The 27,885-nt window shown below is 48.1% G+C and overlaps 1 protein-coding gene across 1 annotated transcript in view; it reads right to left on the minus strand.

Moving 5' to 3' along the window:
- HRH1 (histamine receptor H1) overlaps positions 1–27,885 on the minus strand; it is a 78,040-nt gene that overhangs the window by 49,890 nt on the left and 265 nt on the right. The gene's annotated exons all lie outside the window — the stretch shown is intronic.

Consider the following 27,885-nt stretch of genomic DNA (forward strand, 5'->3'; position numbering starts at 1 on the left):
AGAAACATGAGACGGGGAGGGCAGGCTGGGCTTTGCTGGCAGCTTTTAAGAAAGGGAGCAAAATATCCAGTGATAAAGAGCATGGAGCTAGACCACCTGTGTTCAGATTCTGCCTCTGTTGCTTTTGAGCTGTGTGACTGCAAACAAGTTACTTACCCTCTCTGTCTCAGTTTCTTCATCTATCAAGTAGGAATATAACAATAATCTCTCTCTCATAGGTTGTGTGAAGATGAACTCAGTTCACGTATGTAAGCGACTTAGAATTGTGCCTGTCAGACTCAACAAATTTGCCATAGCTAGTTGCTTCCATTATATTAACATGTAACTTGGTTGTAAAAGTTGGGAGGTGAGAGGCTGGCCATAGGCTAAGACTGGGGTGGCTCTTAAACCACCAGGAAGTATCTCCTCTGGCCACCAGTTTTCATTCAGCAAAGTCCTGCTACGCTCATTTACTGTGCTGGGCACTGGAGAAAGAGCAATGAATGAGACACGGGGCCTGCCCTCAAGAGGTGCCAGGCTTCACAAAACATGAGCCAACCATTTCATCATCTGCCTCTCTGAGCGGCAGGGACCTGCCCCCTCCCGGTAGGGGAACGGGATCCTCGGTGCTTTAAAACAATAGAGCAAGCTTTCCTGCCACCGGCCTTCATCACAAGTTTATTTGCAACGTCCAGCCTAGAACATAGGAAGGGGGGCAGGACAAGACAAGGATCCCTAGCAATCAAGTAGAGAAGATCTTCCTTAGCAGTAGTCACCCCCATGCACACACACACACGTGCCCATGCCCCTTGTGGGCCCCTGGGAAAAGCAGGTCCGATCCTGCAGCTGTATTTGCCTAGAACAGAATTTCTCAGCCTCTGCACTGCTGGCACCTTGGGGCAGGAGAATTCTTTGGGGGGCTGCCTGGGCACTCTAAGATGTTTAGCAGCATCCCTGGCCTGTACCTTTGAAAGGTAAGTAGCACCTCTTCCCAACCCTCCCCAGGTCATAACCACCAAAATACCTGTAGGAAAAAAAGCCCAGTGGGGGCAAAATCACTCTCGGCTAAAAACCACTGCTTTAGAATCTGAGCCCCCCTATCCAAGAGACCCCCCCATACACACACCCAGTGAGAACACAAACTTGCCTGACTTCTACAAGGAGAGGCCCAAGGGATCTTTACCTCCCAAAGCCAGCACAGTCTAGGCTCGGGTTGGCCTTGGGGATGGTTAAACTTCTGGCTTCCTCAGGCCACCGCCTCAAAAAGGTGGGTCTCAGCTGGGCCTGGACTACATTCAAAATCTTGCAAGTCTAAAATTTTTTTTTTTAACGTTTCTTTTTGAGACAGAGAGAGACAGAGCACGAATGGGAGAGGGTCAGAGAGAGAGGGAGACACAGAATCTGAAATAGGCTCCAGGCTCTGAGCGGTCAGCACAGAGCCTGACGTGGGGCTCGAACTCACGGACCGCGAGATCGTGACCTGAGCCGAAGTCTGACGCTTAACCGACTGAGCCACCCAAGTGCCCCTAAAATCTTGCAAGTCTAAAGATGATGAAAGCATCAGATAGGATCAGAGTGGGAAGTGCGTTTTCCTTTTTCCTCAGGTGTCCTCTGTGGTTATTAGAAAGTTTCTGATATAATCACAATCGATATTAGCAAAGAAAAAAAGGAAAAAGTCCCTTCCTGGGGTGACCCAGGATGGAGTACCCCAGGACACGCGTTGTGGCAGCAAAAGAGAAGACAGACATTGGGGTTAGAAAATCCTGATGCTGTCACTTCCCAGACGTGAGCCCTCAGGCGAGGGACTTCATCTCTCTGAGTATCAGTTTCTACATGTAAATGGGCACGCAGGAACACATATGACTTTGGGAAGTTGGGAAGACTGAACAAGAAGATGTTCCTGGAAGCATTTCAGGCAATGCTTACCACATAGAAGTTGCTCAGAGCAGGTGAGCTTACACTCCCTCCCTCACCTCCCTTTTACACATAACAACACGGGGGTGCACAGAGAGGAGTAACCTGCCCAAGGTCACACAGCTGGGCTCCATTGCAGATATGCTTTAGGCCATTTCTGAATCCAAGAGGAGGAAGTAACTTTCCTTCTCTGGCATGAGTTGCTTCATTTGTGAAATTGATAGAGGGGAGGGACAGATGGGATATTATCGGGAGGCTTATCTGGCCCTGTGAACTGAGATACCACTGCACACTGTCTAAAGTGGCCGAAACGGCTAAAATTAACAACTCAGGAGACAACAGATGTTGGCGAGAATGTGGAGAATGGGGAATCCTTTTGCACTGTTGGTGGGAATACAAGCTGGTGCAGCCACTCTGGAAAACAGTACGGAGGTTCCTCAAAAATTAAAAATAGAGCTACCCTACGACCCAGCCATTGTACTACCGGGAATTTATCCAAAGGATACAAAAATGCTGATTCAAAGGGGCACTTGCACCCCAATGTTTACAGCAGCGCTATCCGCAATAGCCAAATTGTGGAAACAGCCCAAATCCCAGATGTCCATCGACTGATGAATGGATAAAGAGGATGTGGTATACATACACAATGGAATACTACTCAGTGATGAAAAAGAATGAAATCTTTCCACCTACAACCACATGGATGGAACTAGAGGAGATTATGCTAAGGGAAATAAGTCAGTCAGTGAAAGACAGACATCGCATGATTTCACTCCTATGTGCAATTTGAGAGACTGAACAGATGAACACAGGGGAAGGGAAGGAAAAATAAGATACAAACAGAGAGGAAGGAAAAGCATAAGAGACTCTTCAATAGAGAAAACAAACTGAGGGTTCCTGGAGGGAGGTGGTTGGGGGATGGTTAAATCAGTGATGGGAATTAAGGAGGGCACTTTCTGGGATGCACACTGGGTGTCCTATGTAAGAGATGAATCACCGGGCTCTACTCCTGAAGTCAAGACTACACAGTATGTTCACTAACTTGAATATAAATTAAAAAAACGAAAGAGCATTCTATTAATGATAACAACTAACAGCTACCCGGTATTTGTCAGGCACCTTACATACTTTGTATCATAACCTGGGAACAGCAAGTTACAGATGAGGGAACTGAGGCGTCATATACCTGATAACGAGCTAATAATCCAGAAAATATAAAGAACATTTATGAATCAAAGATAAAAAAGCAAATAACCCAAGTAAAAATAAGCAAAGACTCTGAATGGACCTTTCTCCGAAGATCTATAGATGCTCAATAAGGACATGAAAAGATGCTCAACATCATTAGCCGTCAGGGCAATGCAACTCAAAACCACAATGAAATATCACTTCACGCTCACTGGCAAGGCTAAAATAAAAAAGACAAGTAGGTGTTGTGGAGGATGTGGGAGAAATTAAGACCTTCATACATTTCAATGAGACTGTAAAATAGTACAGCCTCTTTGAAAAATAGGCAATTCCTCAAAAAGTTTAGCAAACCCACAGTTACCATATGACACAAATTCCACTCCTACATATACATACATGGAGTGGAATTTGTGCGTGTGTGTGTGTAGCCAAGAGAAATAAAAACATATATCCACATAGAAAACTGTTCCTAGCAGGGGTGCCTGAGTGGCTCTCTCAGTTGAGCGCCTGACTTCGGCTCAGGTCATGATCTCACAGCTCATGGGTTTGAGCCCCATGTCGGGCTCTGTGCTGACAGCTCAGAGCCTGGAGCCTGCTTCAGATTCTGTGTCTCCCTCTCTCTCTGCCCCATCTCAGCTTGCTTTCTCTCTCTCTCTCTCTCTCAAAAATAAATAAAACATTAAAAAAACTTTTTTTAAAAAGTTGTTCATAGCAGCATTATTCATAATAGCTCAACTGTGGAAACAACCCAAACGTTCATCCAATGATGAATGGATACATAAAGTGTGCTCCCTCCATACAATGGATTACTCAGTCACCACAAGGAATGAAATTCTGACCCCGGCCACAACATGAACGGGCCTTGAAAACATTATGCTCAATGAAAGAAGCCGACGCCACCAAAGATCGCACATTATATGACTCCACTTACAGGAAATGTCCAGAAGAGGCAAATCCATAGAGACAGAAAGGGGACTGGCAGTTGCCAGGGGCTGTGGGGTGAGCCTGGAAGAGGGAGGAAATGGGGAGTAACTAATGGGTCAGGGCTTTTTTGTGGGGTGATAAAAATGTTTTAAAATTAGATCATGGTGATGGTTGCACATCTCTGTAAACATACCAAAAACCATTGAATTGTGCACTTTAAATGGGTGAATTGTGTGGTCTGTGAAGTATATCGTAACAAAGCTATTCAGAAAGAAAAAGAAACTGAGGTCTAGGGAGGCAAAGAGACTTCCTGAAACACAAGTTGGGGCTCCCACTCTCCAGACGCATGCTCTCTGGCTGACTTTCTGAAAAGAAAAAAAAGGAACCATGTGTGAGCTTCCTACATGCCATAGGCCAGGAACCTTGCATCTATTTTATTTAATCCCGCCAACAACCCTAAGGCATAGGCACTACTAGCCTCAAGTTTCGGAAGAGAACACAGAGGCTCAGAAGTGTGGAGTTACCCACCTGAGGCGCTGTCTTAAGCCAGGTTCCCCAGAAACAGAGCCAGAGGGAAGGATTCATAAGTGAGAGATGTGCCAAGGGAAGGGTCTGAGGAGAAAGCAGAAAGGGGGTGAGGGAGAGGGAGCCGAGCAGGTATCCTGCGTGGGAGTTCTGAAGTGTCTGACACAGCCCAGGGGTGGCCCAGCCAAGGCATGGAAGATGGGCTTCCAGATTCCCACACCCAACAGTCTTTGGTCCAGAGCTGAGGGGATGGGAGTGAAGGTATAAATTCTCAGACACTTCTGGATCTCTGCACTTGTGGACAAAATGGCTCATAGCCCAAGAGCAGCCCTTCAGAGAAGGGTCATGGTGTGTACCTTTGGAGGCAAAAGCACCGTGAGTTGGAGGAAGGTCACAGAGAAACTGTAAAGGACATAGGGTAGAACACCAACATTGTCCACTGCACGCACCTAGCTAGGAAGTAAGGACCTGGGATTTGAAACCAGGTCTCTTCCCAAAGCCCATGAACTTGGCACCTTTCTTTAAGAGGGATGTGCCCACAGACGAGGCGGGGGAATGGACCAAACGTATGGCCCACCGGTGTGAGGAGGACAAGCTGGATCCTGAAAGAAAGGAGGATGGTGCCCGGAGGTCACAGTCTGGGTAGGACATGAACCTGAACCCAGGGGAGACAAGAGGAACTAAGTATGCGTGAGGCGGAAGGCTGCGTGACGAAGAATGCTGGCCGGGACAGGCAAACAGCATCTCCTCCCTCCAAGGCCTGGATCTAAATGCAAGCCAGCCCCCTCTTCTCGGCTTCGGGAAGCTCTGGTGTGGAGGTAGAGGGGCCAAAATAACAGAGATGCCTGCAGGAAGCAGATGTGTCTGAAAGAACCCCCACAGAGGCACTCTTTTGGATACATCTCTTCAGAGGGAGGCTGAATTGCTGCAGGGACAGGCTGACTCCTGTCTCTATCTGTGCCAACTGAGAAGCTTCTGTGTTTAAAGAGAAGCCATAAACAGCTCATAAATCCCAGGTGACTGTGACCTGCTCCACTTACTCGCCCAGCATGAAGGGTCTGCTCTGTGAGCAACTTAGCAGGCAAAGTGAATTGATTCAGTCAAAGATAAATTCTCTACTTCTTCATGCCTGTGATGGACCTGGATGGCACTGTGTTGGGCACTGGGGGTGGAGGGAAAGAAGCAGAGGTGTTAAAACGAATCAGAGAAGGTCTCTGCCCTCAAGGAGCTCATCATCAAGTAGAAGAGACAGACACAGCAGGAATCACAACACAGGGTGATAAGTGTCATGGTGAGAGTTAATGATGGGAGCATAGAGGCATAGAGCCCAAAGGAGGGACTACTCCCTCATCCTGGAGGAGCTGGGGATAACTCACAGAGGAGGTAATGTTTGAATTGGGTTTTGAAGGATGAGTAGGAGTTCACCAGGAAAAAAAAAGTGAAGGAAGTGCCATTTCAAAGTTACTCAGCTGATGGAGAGTAGGGCTGGGTTTGTACTTGACCCCATACTGTGCTCTGGAGTATATACCATTACCTTAACACTCCCATTACATTAATCTCCCAAATTGCAACCTTAGTTTTTAAAAAGCACAATAGAAATTATCCCCTTTGGGGCACCTGGGTGGCTCAGTCGGTTAAGCATCTGACGTCGGCTCAGGTCACGATCTCACGGCTTGTGAGTTTGAGCCCCGTGTTGGGCTCTGTGCTTATAGCTCGAGCCTGGAACCTGCTTTGGATTCTGTGTGTGTCTCTCTCTCTGTCCTCCCCCTGCTCACACTGTCTCTCTCTGTCTCTCAAAAAAGGAATAAATGTTAAAAAAAAAAAATCAGAGATTATCCCCTTTGGAATCAGTCTTGTCTGAATCTTGGCTTTAGCCCTCATTAACAGTATGACCTTGGGCCTAGCTAACAGTAAACACTCAATATTCATTAATTTCTATTCTCTCTTTCCTACTTGGTTATATATAGGCTCATCCTGCCCAGGTCCTGAGCCAACTTGAGACACTGGACACCGGAAGGTGTCACCAGCAGGTGGCATCTGGAACTGAAGCCAGAGGCCTGCAATACACAGCTAGCATGGTGGGGTGGGAATCACGGTGCCCATGTACCTCTCTAAACCTTAGACCCCATCACCCCACCGTGCTAGCCTAGGAGATGGCTTTCAACAGGCGGTGGTGGTGGTGACGTCTGGAGGTATCAGCTGTGGAGCATCTGGAAATGGAGGGCGTGTTCTGAATCATCACCATGATTTGGAGGGCACAACTGGCATTTAGTGGGCAGCAGTGAGTGAGGCCTCATACAGCAAGCACTGTCCTTTGCCCTGCCTACTTTTAAATGTTCCCTGGACTCTGTGTAGGTGGAGACACGTGTTTATAACGATCTAAATCTAGAACGCCTCCTTCCATTTACATACAAACACAAGAATTCATTGCGTGGTTTCAATCTGCTCCGAATCGTCTAATACTGCCCTGATCATGCATCGGGGAAGGTGATGCATTGTTTTGTTTGGAGCTTTACCATGGACTGAGTCACCGGGTGGCATTTGACTTGCTGACTCAACACGCCTGTATCTGCCTACCTTTGTACCCATGCCTTTACCTGATTCTAGATGTGACTGCAGGCATGTGTCTGCTTCAGAAGATCTTTGAGTGTGGGTGTGCCCAAGCATTTATGGAGTGAAACATGTATTAGTATTGCATTATAAATGGCTTTCCTCTTATGTCTCCTTTACCACAAGATTAGTGTATGGCTACTGTTACCACCACCATTTTTAATATTTGTAGGTAGATTGCTCGGTCCATGTATGAACCGCATTTCAGGATGGGAAAGAGGGTATCACGAACTATTAGCAATGAAAGAGAGCACTGGGTCTGAGGGATGCAAACCCACTGGTCTAGTCCATACAACTGGGAATCTTTCCCATTTCCTTGGGATGACAGGTAGTATAGCCTAAGGATAGGAACCAGGGTTTGGGAACCAGAAAGACTTAATTTGAAACCCAGGTTTACTACTCACAAGTTACATGACTTGGGGGAATTTGTATAACCCTGCTGGCTCTTAGCTTTCTTATCTGCAAAACGGGGTAAAATAGCCTTGTCCCCTGGGTTGTAGTGCGGGTTAAGTGAGGCTGACTGTGACAGGGCACACATTAAGTGCTCAGTAACAACAGAAGCTGATTTATCATGATGTTGTCGTTGTCGCCTATCCACAGGATCCTCCCCAGCCGGAACCCTGAGATGTGACCAGGTTTCACGTCTCAACCACACCCGCATCCTGGTATCTCCAGACACTGAGGGAGATCCATATGAACCATGGAATCAAGACACCCCTGCTGGGACCATGTTAGATCTAGGCCTGAATCAGTCCTCACACGCTACTGAATGGTTGTCCTGGGTGGGGGGTGGGGGGGAGCATTCTATTGCCCAAAACTCCTCCCGTTTCCACGCTGGCTTTGAGCTCACCCTCCTCACTCGTCTCACTACCATTGGGGCTCTGGCATGCCCTGAGCTGAGTCTGTAGGCTATGGGGACAGCCAGGTGTTGCCTCCCAGCTTCTGGCTCTGGCCTCTGAGCATCCAGGATCAGACAGGGCCCCTCTGCACTAGGCCCATGCCAGCCTCAGAGTGTTGGAGACAGCTGTGTCCTCCCAAGGTTAGGCAGCCTCAGAGCCCTCACCTAGCTCTACACAAGCCAAGTTTACAGTTCATGGCATACAAACTCTGGAGTGGGCCCTGGGAGCTGGCTTTTCTTATCACCATTCCTTTGTGGGTTTCTCTGCTCTTTCACTATCCTCTTTTCTTCTCTTTATCCCTCTCAGTAACCCCAGTTTTCATCTCCTGCTTCCTGGCTTCTGTTCTCAGAGACCCTGGGCAGGTCTTGAACCATGCATGTGGCCATCGGAGGGAAATGATTCTTTCCCCCAAGGCAATGGGAACCAGCAGAGTTGTCAGGGTGGAGATGTCCTCTCCCAGCCTCAGAAGAGCCAGAGCTATCTCTTCACTCCTCCTCTCTTTGGCTGAGTCACAAGGAATTCAGAGAAGGTGATGAATGAAATCTGGTCTTGATGAAGTGTTGTCTGAGAGTCCTGAGATAACACACATGGATTCCTGCTCTGAAGAAGTTCATGGTCTAGCTGGGAGGAGACAGTTACATAACAGATAACTATAGTTAAACGTGGTACATGTTGAGTGTGACATTTGCTCCAGAGGCTATGGGCCTTCTCAAGTGGGAAAGGTCAAGTAATTTTGCCTTGGCAAGGTGGGAAGTCTTCTGAGAAAAGTTAACACTGGAGTGGGTTATTGAAGGATGAGTAGGAGTTTTCTGAGGCCTGAGCCAGACTCTCAAGCCTCACTCCATACTGCTAGCCCTACAACTCTGGCATGGTTAGCTCATGCCTTTCTTCCTGAGTGACAATCTTAGGGGGAAAAGGAGATGGAGGAGGCACTGAGAATGAAACACAACTCTTTATGCCCAGAAAGATCCATATTTAGACTGGATCCTGGTTCAGAGACATTGACTTCTCCAGACTGTTCCCTAAACACAAAAATCAGTATTTCCCAGAGTCCCACAGAGCATGAATTTCTTAGAAAGTCCTGTATGTTACGTGAAAAAGGAGACTCCAAGATCAAATAAAGTTCAGAAACATTAGGTTAAGCAAAGTCAAGCAGATTCTACTGCAGGATTTCTCAGAGCCTTTAAAGTTAAAATAATAAGACAGTAATAATTTGTATTTTTATTTATTAATACAAATATTTACTACTATTAAAATATCATAATTTTAAAGCTTCTCTTTATTTAGTGTTTCCTAATGTACAAGACGGATGCTACACATTATCTCATAAATATTCCTGATAACTTTATGTCATTGGTACTGCCATTATTCCCATTTTGCAGATGAGACTGAATCAACCCAAGAAATGGTGGAACTGAGATTCAAAGCCAGGTTCTGTCTGAGCTAAAGTCCTCACGCTTTACTGGGCATCGTGAATCCCTAAGAAGGGGATGTGATATGCCGCATTCCCAGACTTATGCGACCATGGAACCTCCTTCTATTGAGGGTTCCACGGAGCGGCTTTGGGAAACACTTTCTCCCTAGTGAGATTCACCGAAGGCAACAGAAGGACTTTGAGGCTGTGTTTCTCTCTCCTCCTCCCCGTTCTCAGCTGGGCCCAGGGGTCCTGAGTCCTCAACAGGCCCTTCCACGTCCACCCCAGGGGCTGGTGTGAGAATTCGGGGGAGTTCCCAGGGGAAGTCGAGAGCCCGGCCAGCAGTTCCTAAACTGTCCAGATCTAAATAGATGACTTCACTGGCCACGTATGACCTGCAGAAGGTTCCAATTTTTATTCTCAGCTAGTTCTAAGTGACTGCTTCAAACTTAGCAGCTGCTTCTTTCTCCTGGAGACTAGATGGGTTACACACTTGGAATTTGTGCGACATTACCCACTGAGCAAGGCAAAGTATGGGCTGGTGCAGTGTGACCAAACAGGGCCACTGGCCAGACCCAGACCTCATCTTTCTCACTTGGACTCCAACAACACTAGCCTCTGTACTGATGTCACCAAGCCCTTCTTGCCAGTTCCTCCCTGCTGGCAGAGTGGTCTTTCAACCAGCAGCGTTCATCTTGTTACTCCCTTCCTTGGAACTCCTCAGTGGCTCCCTGGTGCTCTGGTAGAAGTCCAAACCACTTGGTCTGATTTTCAAGGTCCTGGGAGATGCAAGAGACTTTGTAGCCACTGTCCCTTTCTCAAGAGAACACATGGATGAACAAAGAATCTATAAAAGTGACACGCACAAGGTCTAGGCACCCTGTCCCTGAAGACAAGCCATCTCAGGGAGGGGGGTCAAGTAAGCAGCACCTGCCACATCTCCTGCCCAAATATCTTTTCTTTTGGAGACTGTTGTTAACAAGGAACAGAGAAAGCTTTCCCCTTGCTGAATAAGTAAAAAAGTTGTATTAATATGTCCCACTCGATCCTGCTTGAGACCAGGCAAGAGACTCCAGGGAGGTGGTAAAAGCAGTTCAGACATATCCCCGTTTAGGGCTATCCCAACATTGGGGCAGTGCCCTTGCTAGCCTTCATCTAAGACCAATGACACAGACCTAATGAAGGTCCTGCACTGCTTGAAGAGCCACGAGCCCACGTTTACTAGGGAGCTGGGAGCAGAGCAGGTGATGTCTGGGTGCTTTTCGGCACTGCGTCACCTCACTCTGTAAGCTGCATATGCGCCACCTTGTTAAAACGCAGAGTCTGATTCTGCAGCTCTGGAGTGGGGCCTGATGTTCTCCATTTCTAACAAACTCCCAACTTATGCAGTTGCTGCTGGTCCTGGGACCACTCCACGAAGTGCATGTTTCTGGAAAATAAATTTAAAAAACTTTCCCGCCCACTGGGTCTCCCAGGGATGCTGAAACTTTCATTGCAATGAAAAGATTCTAGGTTAGACCAAGGGAGTCAATCTCTAATGACCTGCTTAACTCTCTAGGCATGTCCATCTCCGACCACCCCCTGCCCGTGAGCTTGACTTGATGCTTTGGCAAACCCTAACTCCTTCCGGTTTCCTGAACACACAATGCTATTTGGTTGGGATGCTATTTCCCTCTGCTGAGGCTGTACCTTCTGCCTGTGAGCTCATTTCACCTGATTGTGCTAAATTACATCCTGCTTGTCTTTGAAAAATATGCTAGTGCATCCTTAGGCTGAGATAAGTATCACCGCACCCCACCCCGCCCCCCCGCCCCCCCGTCCCATAACCCCGCGGGCATCCTTACAGCTGCAGTCCTTGTGTCCATTTAGACCATAGCACATATCTTCTCACGTGGAGACTGACTGTACACGGGTCTGTCTTCCCCACCATGCTGCAGGTTCCAAAGCCTTGTCCCCCATTATTTCCTCAGAACCTAGCACAGAGCCTGGCACATAGTAGGTATGCAATAAATGTCTGGCACACTGATCCAAAGCTGAGAACATCTCCTCCAAGGAAAGCCTTTAGCAGATTCTATCCATCTTAAAGAGAAAGGGCTTAATTTTATAAACAAAGTGTGTCTACGGGTTGTCTTTTTCTGCTTCCTTCCTTGCTCCTGAGTTGAAAGAAAGGTGTGAAGTGACGAGCACAGTAATGCAGTTTGTTGATGCTCTACCTGGGTCAACTCGCTGAGTCCCATGAGGCAGATCCTACGCTCAAATCCCCTTGAACCGGTAAGAAAACTGGGACTCCCAGGGGTCACTGACCCATCACGCAGTGTGTAAACGACAGAGCAAGTGGGGATTCCAACACGGCTCTGTACGACTGCAAGCCCTGGGGTCCTCCTCCCGAGTTCCTGCAAAGCTGCAGAGCTCCAAGTGTGCCTTCTGAATAGGGGAGGGGAGCCCTAACAGCGTCCACATGCTGTGGGAAGGCGAGGTGTGGGATGTAGTTCCAGAGGGCTGGGGCATGGAGAAGGGGGAGGAGGACCATTTCCTCGAGACAAGGTGTCCAAAGGGATCTAATTTTTGAAGGACACCTGGATGGGGAGTCTCGGTCTCCAAATGGAGCTGTTCTTGCTGCAAGACAGCGAGCCACTCATTTTTGATATCAATTCAGTGAAACAGTCAGAAGGGTTGTCGGCTTTGACTTGACAGAGATGCTGTGGGGAGGCTGTTTCAAAGGGCAAGACAATGAATGTATTGCCTCTTGAAGGGAGCAGAAGGAACGGCTAGACAAGGGATTCCAGAGTGAGTCACATCCTGGCTCTAGCCTGCTCAAGCCTTGGGGGGCCTGGGAGGTGGCTTCGAGTGGCCCCACAGGTGGTGCCCTGTGTCCCACACTCCCTACAGGAACAAGGCTTCCAATTGAGCCCAGCCAGCCTTTGTCTCCTCCATCACAGCCTGGCTTCCCGCCCCCACTCTGTTCCTCTGAGCCATCACTGCTGTAATGAGCTGGCTAAGGTGGGCCAGAGGGTGAGCAAGGGAATGATGTCCCCTCCCCCCAGACCTCCTCCAGGCCTCTCCTACACCCCATCTCTTGGTTTCCATGACAGCATCTGGCAACGAGGCATCTACTTCAAACTGCTGGCAGGGATGCCAGGCAGGAGCCACAGAGACACAGGCCTGGGGGCAACACAGGAGAGGTCTCAGCTGTTGAATGTCTGCTCTATGTGGGTCCCATTGAAGACTTGACATCCAGCACCTTCCTTAGGCCTCACCCCAACCAAGCAAGGAGCCCAGTGTTGCCCCATTTTTCACAGCTAAGGAAACTGAGGCACAGAGAGGGGGAAGGGACATGCTCAGGACCATACAGAGCAGAGCCAGGATTCAAACTCAGACTTCTGTGGGCCCTAAGCCCTGGCCTTTCATCACTATGCCACCCTGACTCTTGGCCAGGGGTCAGTTGTTCAGGCCCGAACCCCATCACTTGCGACAGGCCCTCGGGTGAATCCCTTCACCTCTCTGAGACCCTGCAGAATGGGGCTGTGGAGTTCCATTGCTTTGAGGGGCTGTGAGGACTGAAATAAGTTAGGGCAAGCCCCAGGCTCTTATTTGGATTTCAGTAAAGGGGTCTGTCCCTCCACTTTCAACTTGAAAGGTCCCGACTCCAGGGTGCCTGTCAGAGCAGAACCAGGGCTGCCTGAAGTCCACTGGGAGAAGTCCAACCCAGAGGGGTCCCTTGCATGCTTCCCGCCTCCCATGTTCCTGAAAATAATGGCCATCACTCACCGGGCACCCACTTTGCACCAGGGGCCCCACTAGGGCCCTGCACGCTCATAATGACCCCAGGAGGGAGGGGTGATTATCATCCTCTCGTTATAGATCGGGAAACTCGTCAGCGGCACGCAAGGTAAGCACCTCAGGAGCAGACAGGAGGCAACCTTTGCATCTGCCTGGGTGACTGGGGGAAAGTATATCAGGAAAGTATACCATTACGCTCAGTTCTACCTTCACAAGAGACCCAGAAGCCCATTGTTCCTCTTCGTGTCCACACTGTACCCTGGTCTAGGCCACCACTGGCCCTGCTTGTATGACAGCATTAGCCTCCCTGGAACTACTCTTCCCTTCCTTCGGTGTATCGTCCACACGGCAGCCAGGTTGGTGCTTTTTACTGCACATTTGATCATGTCATTGGAGGTTCCCGGGGTCTTCTGGACAAAAGCCAGGTCCTCACAGTGGCCAACAGGGCCTTGCGTGTCTGGCCCCATGACTCTGACCTGATCCCCTACACTTGCCCTTGCATACTCTGCTCTAGCTACTCAGGCCTCCTCCCTCTTTCTAGAACATTCCAAACCACTTCCAGCCCAGGGCCCTGCTGTTTCCTCTGCCCACAATGCTTCCTTCTCAGATATAAGCATGCTTCGGGTCCTCACTCAATTCGAATGCCACCCCTCCTACCTATGGAAATGGACATCCCTCAATCTGCTACCCTGCTTATCACTTACTGCTCGTCAACACTGCATTTTATATTCATTTGTTGATTTATGTCTTGCCCGTCCCTCCACTAGAGCATAAGTATTAAGAAGGCAGGACCCTTCATCTCATTCATCCCTTTACCTTAGCACCCAGACCGGTCCTCGACAGTCATTCACGGGTTGTCTGTGGGCTGGCCTGGGGCAAAGTTTCTGGACAACCAGATACTGGCTACCTGAACTAGAAGACTGCCTCTCAAAATGCAGAATGTGAAACATACAAAGCAGCCATAGTCGGTAGAAATCAGGGACAAACATCAAAAGCTATGAGATCACAGAAATGATAACACAACAGATATCACGTCACGGGCCAGCAGAAGCCAGGGACAACAGACACATGGGTGAGCAGAATCCAGGAAGCAGACTATAAGCCCCATCTGGGCAGGAATCTTCGTCTGTGGCGTATCCCAAGCGCCTAGAGGAGGGCCTGGTACACAGTATTACTCAGTAAATGTTTACTGAATGAATGAAAGGTGCAGTGGAGCAAGAAGAAGAATTAGTTGGCATAAGCAGGAAGAGCCAAAGCCAAGGAGTAAGCAGCGAGGAGCTCAGGCCTCTCGTTGTCTCCATCCTACAGAAGGGAGCAGAGGACACTACTGTAGAGACAGGATAGGCTAATGAGTCTCCAGTGGATCCAAAAAACATTCCAGCTCTCTGTGGGGCCCGGCAGTATGGTGGTGACCCTGTGTTTTGTCTTTCTCACATCCCGCTATACACAAAAAATAAACCCCATTAACTGAGGTTAAACAGGGTGCATCTCTAGTCCCTATAACCCCAAACAACCTGCTAACAGGGAAGCCTTCCTGAAAGAGTCACCATGGAACCAGCATTCCTAACTCCTTTCTTTCTTTTTTTTTTTTAAACAGCTGTAGAGACATAGTTTATATACCATAAGATTCACTTGCTTTAGGATGCATATTTTATCACAATAAAAAAAATCCCCAGAATAAAACTCACCTGTTTTAAGTGTACAGTTCAGTGGGAACTTAGGGCTTGAGTGGGCAGGGGAAGCGGGAGGCTGGTGGCACCATACCTCATGGTGACGAGGAGGGATGAGGCGTGTCTGGGGAAGGGCAAGTTGTCCAGTGCGGATGGGGCCAGTGTGCAAACACCCCATGGACGGAACTCTGGCTTGGAGTCTGGAACTGATGTGAGAAGTCTCAGAAAGAGAACGGTCTGCCCAAAGCCAGAGGTGATGCCCACAGGGGTCACAAGACCTGGGTTCTGGGGCCAACTCTGTCACGGCTCTAGACTGGCTTTGAATCCCAGTTCCTCCACTTTTTGGCTGTGTGATCCTGGGCTCCTCATCACTGACCCAGGGCAACAACAGTCTTGACCTCACGAGGCTATTTAGAGGACCAAATAAAGTGACACATATAAAGTGCTCAGCACATCGTCCAACTCAGAGTAAATGCTCAGTGCATGCCATTATGACCGGTGCCTCGTGTTAGGTGAGGCCAATAAGATGTGTGAGGGAAATATTACAAAACAACAAGCCCAGAAGACGAGATCCACTCCCAACTGCACTGTTTTCAAAGTAACATTTAGTGCACAAACACAGAGCTCTGTGTCTGGGATGAAAGGGAGTTAAGATGCATTCATCAGGAAAATGCTTGGTTTCCCCTAGCGACCAGGGACGCAGAGGAAGCCCTCAGTGTTCAGAACAGCCATGGTGAGCTCGCCCTTACGGAACTCGGCACTGACAGGAGATCCGGGTGTCCAAATCCCTGTCCCTCACTCAAGCTCTCCGCTCCAATCTGTGGAGCCAAATGTTCCCTTGAGTTTTCTTCCCTACTTGTCTGTTTTTTTCTGCTTGTAACAGAGAGAAAACAGTGAAAACTCTGGGTATTAGTGAGGACTCAACACAGGAAACCCAGGGTTTAGCTTTGTGACTTATTCCTGCTACCTTGCCTGGAACTTGCCCCTAGAAAGATATGCTTTCTATATTTATGGATGACACGAATGGAAGAATGCGTCCTGAGGTACCCAGCAAAGAATCAGGATTGCATTACACTGAGCAACTTCTAAAAATGTTTTAGGCAGTTACCTCGGGGGGGTTCATGGCACTAAGGAAAGAGGTCAGAGGATCTCAGTTCAAATGCCAGCTTGGCTACCCTGGCTGTGCAACCTTGGGTGAGTCACTTAGCCTCTCTGAGCCTCCCATAGCATTATGCTTTCCCATCTGAGAACCTTGCATCCCGTTTCACTGTGACTTGTCCAGCATCCATCTTCTCCACCATCTCTTAAAGGCAATGGGTGTGTCTGTCCACTGCAACATCCCCAGCACACAGTAGGGGCACAATCCCCCCAAACAGACTCCAACTCCTGCTTTTATCTTCCCATACCTCTGCTGCTGGACCAGGCAGCACTGCCTGTTTGGATCTGGCAAGGACCCCATTTAGCCCCAAGAACTTAATTGAGAACTTCTTCTTTTGCAGGCCTCTGGTCAAAAGACTGATGTCCGCATCTGACCGAGGAATGAACTGCAAGAGTCCTTCTGTTTCTGGCTTGATACAAGAATCCCATGAAGGAAGCAGAGTCCTATGAATGGTTCGATTAAGGGGACAAGCTACAAACCCTCTACTCCCACAGAACCTGGAGAGATTTGTACTAGGATCCACATACTGGAAGGCACAATAGAAATCGTATCTATAGCCCTATGTGGCAGAGGAAAGCAGGTGTGGGGGAGGAAATAGCTGATTTTCGTGGGCAAGGAGAGTCTTAGAAAAAAGAGAGAGAAAACATAAATTTCCATCTCTGAGGGGTGTGCAGTCTGGAGGTGGAAAGAGACAGATAAACTAGGTATTTATTTTACATGATGCTGAATACATGGCGTCACAGAGGCACCTAAGCCAGTCTGGAGGATCAGGGTATAAATGATGTCCTCAACAGACCCCTTCCTTCTCTGTGCCCACCCTCACTGCATCGACTTTCCTTTTGTTTACACAAGACATTTTTTATGCTCCCTACCTACCTCCCAACCTTCAGGACTTTCTGTTACTCTGGTCACACTTTACGATGTGGTCTGACCAGCCTGCTTGCTCTTCCTGGAGAGTGCATCTTTTCACCTCTTGTGCCTTTGCTCATGCTGTTCCCTCTGCCCAAAATGTCCTTCCTCTACACCTCCACCCATTGAAACCCTATGTTTCAAAGCCCTGCTCACATTCATCCATTCTCCCATTCATTCATCCAACAAGTATTTTCTGAGGGCTTCCTATGTCCCTCCCAATGTGATGGGTACCAGGAATCTAATGAGGAACCAGCCACGGGCCATGTCCTTAGGCGCTTACAGCCATGAGTAGACAGAGATGGTTACAGTATGGAGTAATATGCATAGTAGAAGTAAGACCAGGGGGTGCTGTGAGTCCAGAGAAGAATTCAAACCTAGCCTTTAAGTGGAGGGGAAAGGGGTGTTTAGGCAAGGCTTCCCGGAAGAAGAGACTTTTTTTTTTTTTTTGATAGAGAGACAGAGAGAGAAAGAGATGGGAGGAAGGGGCAGAGGGAGAGGGAGAATCTTAAGCAGGCTCCATGCTCAGCTCGGAGCCAACACAGGGTTTGATCTCACAACCATGAGATCATGACCTGAGCCAAAATCAACAGTTGGACACTTAACCGACCGAACCACCCAGGCACCCCTGGAAGAGGAGACTTCTAATCTGAGTTCCGAAGAATAAGAGGAAAAGAGAGAGAGGTGCCTATAAATGCATGTGAACGTATACAATTATGGCCATGATAATGACTGGCATTTACTGAGTGCTGCTAGGAGCCAAGCACTGGGCTAAGCCCACCTGTAGCCCTCTCAGCCCTATGGGAGCTGAGTACTGCTTTCGTTCCCATTGTTCAGATGAGGAGTCTGAGGCACAGAGGCATTAAGAGTTTGCTCCTGGGGGCGCCTGGGTGGCTCAGTTGGTTGAGCGTCCGACTGCAGCTCAGGTCATGATCTCACAGCTCATGGGTTCAAGCCCCACATTGGGCTCTTTACTGTCAGCACAGAGCCCACTTCAGATCCTCTGGCTCCCTCTCTCTGCCCATCCCCCCTTGTGCGCTCTCTCCCCCCTCTCAAAAATAAATACACACTAAATAAATTTTTTAGAAAAATAACCTGCTCCCGGTCACACAGCTACCAAGTGGCAGAGCTGGGGATCAAACTCAGCGTGACCCCAGAGCCCATGCTTTTGACTACCACACTGTGCCATCCTACGTTGTCAGAGCTATTCTGCCATATCCTCTTTTCACTTAATGATACATTTCCCATGGACATCTTTCCAAGTGATGATACTCGAGTTTCACTCTACTTAATGGCTATAAAGGATGCCATTGGATTTTGAGCAGGTAAGTGACATGATCAGATTTGTGCCTGGCAAAGAGTCTTTGGGGGGACATCAGGGTGCTGTCTGGGGGCAGGGAAGATTAGTAGGGGGTCCTGGGGAGGGAGAGCAAGGCTTAAGCCCAAGCTGGGCCTCCGGGAACATGACAGGGCAGTGGGGGCAGCAACTGTCAATTCTGAAGGAGGGAGGAAATGGGAGAGGGGCCATGAAGGACCCACTTCTTTACAAGGCCTCTTAGAGACCCAAACATCTTTTCCCTTGGCCCCCAACCTCAGCCCTGTATGTTTTCATTCTCTCCCAGCACGCTCCAGCTAGCACTTCCAATTAAAAGTGAGCGATCATCAGTTTCAGTTCCTCTGAGATGTGCTGATGTGGTGCCTGTGGAATTCTTAATTCTCTGAATAATCTTTGCCCAGGAGGATTACATCTATTCTACCCCCAAACGCAAGAAGCAAGCAGAAAAACCCACGAGTTTACCCAATGGCAGTGTTTTAATACTGACCCCCAAGTAGTGCCCTGGCCAGACTTCCCACGTTCAACCACCTGTCTGTCCTAATCCATTTGCTCCAAAACAATGTCCCCGCCTCCCCAAGGCCACCGCCCTCTGGTCCAAGAGATCATCCTGTCTCATCTGGACAACCACAATAGCCTCCTTACTGGTCTCCCCAGTTCCACTCTAGCATAAGTTAGTCAACATCTCAGACCTCAGTTGTTTTTATCTATAACATGGGCACACTAATTCTTATCTCACAGAGATATCTCCCACATGTTTATGAGGGAGTTTGAGAGATGAAATAAGGCAAGTGTTACTCACGCCCTTCTCTGCTTCCCTTAGGAGCCGGCCTACCTGCAGGGAGCATGTATCCGACTCTGCTCCCCACCAGGAGGGAGAAGGGGCCCTCTGCAGGGCCCAGCACCCAGGCAGGCAGGGACACCCGTCGAATTCTGGCCATCAGCGTTAGCCCACCCCGCTGCTCCAAGGTCACTCCAATTAGTGCTAATGGTGACATGCTGTCCTCCTGCCGCCAACTCTCAGTTGGGCCTGAAGTCAGGCCAGACAAAGGAGTGCTATTTATCGGCCCTTCTAGCCCCAACAGGAGAGAACAGCGAAAGAAACCCTGCCTCCATTCCTAACTTGTCAATGGAGTTTCTCATGGCCTCCGTCAAGCCCAGTGTTGGGTGCTGTGAGAATCAATCAATAAACGACTGACAAATATTGATTGTGCTCCTGCTACAACCATGAAAAGAACCCATCTTTGTTCAGTGTTTCTTACTACTCTAGAAATGCCTAAAAGCAATTTTAGGTGTGTGTGAATGCTACAAAGTACCAGGGACATTTGCCATCTCAATGGTGTTCACTGCCACCTGCATGACTGGGGCATGTCCTTGTCTTTACGGCTCTAGCTGTGATCTCACTTTCTTCATCCAATATGTTTTTCAGTGCACACCTACTAGGTGCTTGTGTCAATCAATGGAGTCACTGTAGGTATAGCAGTAAACCAGGCAGATAACATCCTGACACTCCTGGAGCTGGCAGTCTGATGGGGACCTATAAGAAAATCAATGGTGAGGAACTGGATTGGGGTGGGGGTGGGGTGTGGTGACCCAAACAGGGTGGTGAGGGAAGGCCTCTCCAAGGAAGGGATATCTGAGTCCTCAGTGATGAGAAGGCATAGTTACTGCAAGTTTGGGAGAAGAGACTCTCAATAATGCTGTGAGAATTATTATTACTAGTATTATTATTCCCTTTTACAGATAAGAAAACCAAGGCCAGGGGGGTTAAAATGCCTCCTCTGAGGTCAGAGAGGTAACCAGGATGTGAAACCCCAACTATTGGCACTAAACTCACTGCCTCTGAGTTCTAGAATTTTTTATTTTTTATTTTTATATGTTTATTTATTTTTTTGGGGGGGGGAGAGCAGGGGAGGGGCAGAGAGAGAAAGAGACCCAGAATCCAAAGCAGGCTCCAGGCTCTGAGCTGTCAGCACAGCCCTATGCGGGCTCAAACCCATGAAATGTGAGATTATGACCTGAGCTGAAGTTGGACACTTAACTATCTGAGCCACCCAGGCGCCCCCTAGCACTTTTTATTTTTATTTTTTAAATATAATTTATTGTCAAGTTAGCTAACATACAGTGTATACAGTGTGCTCTTGGCTTCGGGAATAGATTCCCAAAGCACCCTCAAGGAGCTTCCAGTCTAATCTGAGAACATATCTTCACACAGAAAGCACAATCACACAAAGAGTCAGAAATGGATATATGGGATGAACTCAATTTCAACTTTTAAAACCCAGTGGGGTTTGTTTTGGAACATGACAAAATGATTCCCAATTTCTTAGAGGAAAAGAAATCCATATAATATATTTATTAATTGGTACTTAATAAACATTTATGAGTTGCCAGACTGTGGTAAATCCTTTTTAAATATTAATTCTTTCAAACTTCATGACTTATTCATTAGTCATAGTGATGCTGTAAGTTAATATGGTCACTAACCCCATTCTATACTTGAGAGAATCAAGGGAAAGATGGGGGGGGGGTGATTTGCCCCAGACACACTCTGGAAAGTGGTGGACCCAGAATCGAACCTATATCATCTGGCCCTAGAATCTTTGCTCTTACCCTGCGCTGAATTCTGAGGATCATTTATATGATTTAATGTACATACACAACCACATTTTATCTCTTTCTGTCTCACATGAACTTGCTTTCAAGAGATTGTGATGATCTGATTTAAATGCAGAATTCAGGTTTCCCCCCAGTGTGCTCTGGGGAGCTCATGGGAAGTACTTTAAAGACCTAAGACCATCCTTCCCCAGGGAGGCGGAAACTAGATCCGCCAGAGGCCCATGTTAGGCCCACTATGGTGGATCCAGTTAGGCAGTTAGGTGCCGTGGACAGAGGAAAGAAAATGAGGCTTCCATCATGGGCTCAGGATCAACAGTCATTGGCAGATGTTCCAGACCACATGTGTGGGCTGGCGATGGACAGTGTTTTGTGCAGGGCAGGGAGAGCGACAGTAGGACAGATGTATTTAATGATGGTTTTCTCCAGGAACACAGAAAAGCCAGCTAGCAAATAAACGAAGGTCTCAGAAAGAATAAGCCGAGTGAAAATTGCCTAGAAAAGTTTAAAAGAGAAAAAGAAGAAGAAGCCAGGGGGAAGCAGACGCCTTTGCCAGCTATTAAAAAGTACAGTACACAGATAATCATCAAAGTGACATGGTACAAGGCTCCCCCGCTCTTCTCCACCTGTGCTGTGCCTGGTTGGCATTTCCCCACCGTTTACTGCCATGATCCTGTCTGATGGTTGGCCGCTAGAATCAGTGGAAAGTCCAACACCAGAATAGACAGCCTGGAAAGAGACCTGCTACTAATGACAGGGTTTCCCGGTCACACACCCTGATGCCCAAGACAGGAAACCGTGCAAAAGGCACCCCTGGGAGGTGCCCAGTGCTGCGGCTCTGCCTCTGACCATACAGGGTGCTTTGGTATCTGATACAGGGGGCACACAGGTGAGGAAAGGAAGAAAGATGGAGTAAACAGGATGGGGGCAACGGGTTAAATATGGGAAAGGGAAATTAAGTCAGATCTTTATCTTACACTCAAATTCAAACAGCTTAGAGAAGGCTAACTTAGTGTGAAATATGAAACCATTCAAATAATGACAACCAAAAACCTTGTTTTCCTAATGTGAATAATGGAGATATTAGTAACTACCTTGTAGCATTATTATGGGGATTAAGATACAGGATCCAAATTAGGACAGTGCCTGAGGCTTCTGTGAAAGAGGATTGAGGGAAGAATAGGCAGAGAAGTTTGCCCAAATCTAGCTACCTGCAGTGGGACAGGGGGAGGGGCAGAACCGGTAGGAGGGGTGTGACCCCAGGTCCTAATTGGGGATTCCAAGTAAATGGATATCACAGAGAGGGAAAGCCTCTCCCACCAGCTGGAAGATGAATGGTCCGTGGAGGCAAGTCCCTCCATCTGTGGGCACCAGGGAGTAATAATTCATTGTGAGCACACTATCTGCAGCCACGTCATTTTAGTAGTAGGAAGATGCTCAAGGGGAGCTCACAGGCATCAGACTCTTGCCCTAGGCTGAGCTCCATCCATCCAGGATCCCTGGTTGCAACAACCCTACCCAATGTCCAAGGCTAGGTTCTCCCCACAGCACTCAGGACAGCCGGCTTCAGAGTCCCTGAACCCCTACCTGAGGCAGCCTGAACCTCCCACTGGTAGAAAGTTCCACTTTGGACAGAGGTGAAACCAGCTGTCCTCCCCACCCTTCTCTTCAGCTTCCACCCTCTGGGCCCTCATTGCTGAGTTCACCAAACTCCTCACATGAACACCACCCAGCTTGCACAATCTCTTCTAGAGAACTGAACAAGTGGAAACACTGCCCACCTCGTTTCATGAGGCCAGTGTAACCTTGACACCAAAGCCTGACAAGTAAGCACCAGAAAGGAAAATCACCAGTGGATCTCACGCATGGAAACATGATGCTAAAATCCTCAATAACAGGTGAGCAGAAATAATCCAGCAATAAAGATACTACAGGATGACCCAAGTTGGGTTTATTCCAGAAGTGCAAAAATCACTGTGGATTACCATGTTAACAGGCTGAAAAAGAAAAATCATGTGACTATCTAAGCAGATGTAGAAAAAAAAAATATGTCAAAAACTCTACTTCCATTTATGACCGGAGAAGAAGACAAAAACAAAGAAGAAGAAGAAAAAAAAAAAATAAACATGTGGCAAAGTGGGAATAGAAAGGAACTTCTTTAATCTGATGAAAATTATCTACCAAAACCCTAGAGTAAACATTATCCTAATTGTCAAATGTGGACAGCTGCTCCACAAGAGTTAAAAAAAAGCAAGATGCCCAGTATTTCCTCTTTAATTCATTCTTATACTGCAGTCTTAAGGACTATAAGGCAAGAGAAAAGAAAAAGAAAAAAGAAAAACCCTGAAAGGACTGGAAAGGAAGAAAAATTGTTACCTGCACCTCCTACAATTCTATAAACACTTCTTCCAAAAGAATCTACAAATACATCTTTTTAATTAGTAAGAGACATTAGCAAGATTTCTAGATACAAATCAATATACAAGATGCTAACATATTCTCCCAAAATGTAACCAACAGAATATTAACGTAAAAATATACATATATATATATATTTAATTTATAATAGCATGCAAAATATCAAATAAATAGGACTATATCTAACCAAAGATGTGCAAGACCACCAAGGGAAATTAAGAAACTATACTGTAAGAAATTAAAGCTATCCTAAATAATGAAGAGAGATACCATGTTCATGGAAGACTAAATACTACACCTTCCCATCCCCAATGGAGCAACAGAGAGCTCAGCAGAAAGAGGGAGCAGATCGGAGTGAACTGGGCTTATATTCCACCTCCTAGTTATCAGGGGTCAATAGATATGAAAGCACTTTATAGAGTGCTATGTAACTACAGGGATTCTTATGACCAGCATTATTGCCTCTTACTGGTCTGAGTGTGGGGGAAAAAGTTCTCCCTCCCAGATAAGGCCAGCCTCTGCTCATCAATTTCTCATTAAGGGCATTGCTGAGTGCTTACTCTGTGCATAACATTTCCTTACTCAGTCCTCACAACAACCTACAAGGTGGGTGCTATATTAACTCCATTTGACAGATGAGAAAGCTGAGGTTCAATCAAGCAACTTGTCATTCATAGATCCATTTATTCATTCATTGGACATTCATGAACCCCTTCTATGCACCAGGAGCTGTGAATACCATGGTGAATGAGACAGACACGGTCCCTGCTCTATCAGAACGGATAGTGGGAAGATAGCCAAAAGTCATACCACAACTAATGAGCTGGCAGAATGAAGATTCAAACTCAGGTCTGCTGAACACCAGAGTCCATGCTTTTAATCACTCCCTGGAGATGCCTTCCTCAATCTCCTCTACTCCATCCTCTCTGTTGTGATGTAAAGATTTCTAACATCCATTCTGCTGGCAGAGGCAAGTTTCAATGGGCCTTGCCATGCAAGCTGCTACACAAATTGAGAGCTGTCAGCTTCGATCCCAACCCATGTGATCTTCCTGCATTATCACTGGAGAATTACAGCAGGAAAGATGAATGCATAAAAGAGGAGAGGCATCCTGCCCCCCCCCACCCCCACAGCATCAGCGGCATTGTTCCCAATGAGTGTGTGCCTGAGTCCTCTGCCATCATTAATGGCAGAAGTGAGTCACTTATAAATAAGATACGGGAGCTTTATTATAATTACATCCCGAGATTCAGAAATGCTCAGCGTCACTGTGAAAGGGAGGGCAGCAGGTGACTGAGGCTTGAATGATCCCTCTGCCAGGTACATCTTTCAGATAAAACGTCTTGGATCAGTAGCAATTACTGTTAAGGCTTGGCCTGAATGCTAATGAGAATTACTTACAATTGCATGTAATTCTTTGCCATTTGTACTATCTGCTTTTTTCCTTCTTTTCTCTGCTTTTCTGTCTTGGTATTAATCCTGAGAACCAGACACTGGGAAATACGATTAAAGACCATTTTGCAGATAAAAAGACTGATGCCCAAGGTCACTCAGTTCAAAGGTCTAGGGCTGGAGTTCTAACCCTGAGGTTTTGTTTGTTTGTTTTGTTTTTGTTTGTGTTTGTTTTTGTTTTTGTTTCTTTACCTTACTTTCTGTCTTTAAGGGCAAAAAATTTTGGAACTCTGGATGTGTCCACTCCACTTACCTGGAAGGTACACAAAATATCCCGAGTCAACAAGACAGGCTTGAGTAGTGTGTTCTGTTGAGGCCTTTGCCTTAGTGAGGACAGGGCAGCTGGGGCAGATCTTATGAAGCGAACTTCAAACCGACCCTCTGCCATCCCATAACCACCAAGAGGCTCAGGCTTGGGCCTGAGAAATGTTGTGAAGAGAGGATTTTAAGACAGAAGATAGGAAGGTAGGAAAGATAGGAAGAACCTTTGTCCTGCCCACAGACACTAGAAAATTGCCCCAAACCCATGGCCCACGGAACCAAGCCAGAGAATGAAGTTCAAGCAACTGCTTGAAGCAGTGGGTTTCACCCTAACAGTGACAATTATGGGAACGCTTAGCATTTTCTGAGTTCCTAGTGGAGTGCCAGAAGTTTCAGTAAGTCTGCCCTGAGACATCGGGCTTCAGGCTATTTAAAGCTGGAGACCACACTAAGATTTCTGGGACAAACCACTTATGTCTCCCACTTGACAGATGAGAAAAAGCAAGAGGATTGCACTGGTGAGGCAGCTTGCAGACGGCAGATCCAGGATATAAAGCTGGGCCTGTTTGACTTTAATACTAACACTCATGACAACTAACGTTTAAACAGCACTTTTATGTATGACATGGCACCATGTAAGTACTCGGCGCATCTGAACGCAATTCTCTCAGCAACCCAGTGAGGGAGGTGCTATGAACATTCCTATTCTAGAAATGGGGAAACTGAGGAACAGAGTGGTGTAGCAACTGGCCCAAGGCCACAGAGCTCATAAACAGCACTGGAATTTGAGCCAGCTCCAGGATCCACACTTTTGCAGTGTTTGCTATGCTTCCCTCCTCTTTGTTATGAAAAGGCCACTCTGTTTCCACCAGGCACAACTCCACTGTGAAAAGGAAAGTGCAAACATGGAATTCTGACAGACTCCAACGGCAGGAGGTTCACATACAAGTTCTTCCTTCCTTGGACACTTGAGGGCCAAGAGGGACCACTCCCAGCTCAGGACTGCCCAAACTCCCCCAGGCTGCAGGCGCCTCTTGAGGCTGCTCCAGTCTCCACCCAGCTCTGAAATCACAGACAGGGAGTGCTGGGCCAACTCTTGCCTTAGAAGGATTCTGCATCACACTGGAAAACGGTACCAGGCTTTCCCTCCCCTCTCCACAGATTCTCTCTCCACCAGGGGCAACACCTCTTGATAGAGCCAGGTAGCCTCAGGTGGCCTTGGGCTTATAGGAGGGTCTAGCAAGTCCTGAATCATATTAATGTATTTACATGGGGTTGGCAGGGATTCCTGTGAATGATGACCCACCCAGCAGCAGGTCCCCTCGAGGACATCCATGAGAGAAAAAGGAGAATGGTGCGCAGGCATTAGGGACCCCATTCTTTAACTCTGCTTCTGCCAGCCACAAGAAGGAGGGACCTATCTGCAGCCTGAGTTTCACTGATAATCTGGAAGGAGTCAGGTAAGACTTGTGTTGAAATCCCAATTCTGCCACGGACCAGCTGGGCAACCTCAGGCAAGTCACTTAACCTCTCTGAGCCTCAACAGAGCATCTGTCCAATGAGGTTAGTAGTAATAGTGCCTACTTTGTAAGGTTGCTGTGAGAACTAAATGGGATAATGCATAATGACACTACAGTTGGTGCTCTCTCTTTCCCCCTCTCAGTCCATGCTGGTTCCTGACTGCCAAGAATGGGCATATATCAGATCCCCAACTCCCCTCTCTTTCCTGTTCTGGAAATACACTCCATCTGTGCTCCACTCACAGTGGCCCACCCCTCACCAAAGAAGGAATTCCCCAGCACCTTTCAGCCAGGCTCGGGACAAGCACTCTCCCCTCACCTCAGACTCCAGGTCTGAGGTGGGAGCCCCCTGCCGGAGGACAACGACCCTGCCTGCAGCATCTCTGCACTACCAGCTGCCAGGCAGAGAGGACACCTTAACGAGATTAAGGCGTTGGAAGGGATCTTCTGAGGGGGGTGGGAGGTGGGTGTGAGGGGGACAGTCACCCAGGGGGAGAAAGCGACATCCATAAAGAACTGCTGCTCTCCAGTGTCGGCTCCTGCCTTCGCTGGCTCCTTCCAGAAAAATCCAGAGGAACTTCCAGAATTTGGTCCCCGCTCACTCTTGCCCTGAAAGAGCAGCCCCTACGCGCTTCGGCCACCAAAATCCACTCCCTAGCAGTAATGGCCACCCATTTTTCCAAAGGATCCTCCCCTCGGTACAATGAGGAGGTGGTCCATCCCTCCTGGGCTTGCTGAAGACCTCTGGCGGTGGTCTCAATGCTTCCCATTGAGGACCCCGATGACGCTGAACCAGGGGCTTCTCCGCGTGTGGTTATGTGGTTTGAGTCAGGCCTCCTGGGGCTCAAAACCCTGGTTCTCTCTTTGACTTGGTCGCCCTCCTTGGCACAACTTTCCCTCTCTAAGCCTCAGTTTTCTCCTCTCTAAAATGGGTGTAGTAACACCCGGTTCCTGGCGTTACAGGGAGAATCCCAACAAGCACCGGATGCCCAGCGCCTGGCACAGATAACGCACTCCACAGACGGGCTGGGACTGCGGTTAGCATCGAACTCAGCGCCAGAGGCAGCTCTGGAAAAGCTGGGGACTCGCCCTCTCCGCCCCAGAACCCGGAGGCAGACGCTCTGGGCGCGCGCCCTGGCGAACCCCGGGGAAGCCACAGGTGTCTGCGCGTCGGGGCGAGGCGCTAGAACGGAGTATGAGGGCGGGTGCCGTGCAGCGAGCCGCGCCGCGGGACCCTCCCCGAGCCGCCGGTGTCCCTAGGGCCCCCAAGCGCGCCCACCCTGCGCCCGCCGGCTCCCAAGGTCCGTGCTGCTC

The sequence above is a fragment of the Acinonyx jubatus genome, chromosome A2 (genome assembly GCF_027475565.1).
Source record: "Acinonyx jubatus isolate Ajub_Pintada_27869175 chromosome A2, VMU_Ajub_asm_v1.0, whole genome shotgun sequence".
Classification (NCBI taxonomy): Eukaryota; Metazoa; Chordata; class Mammalia; order Carnivora; family Felidae; genus Acinonyx; species Acinonyx jubatus.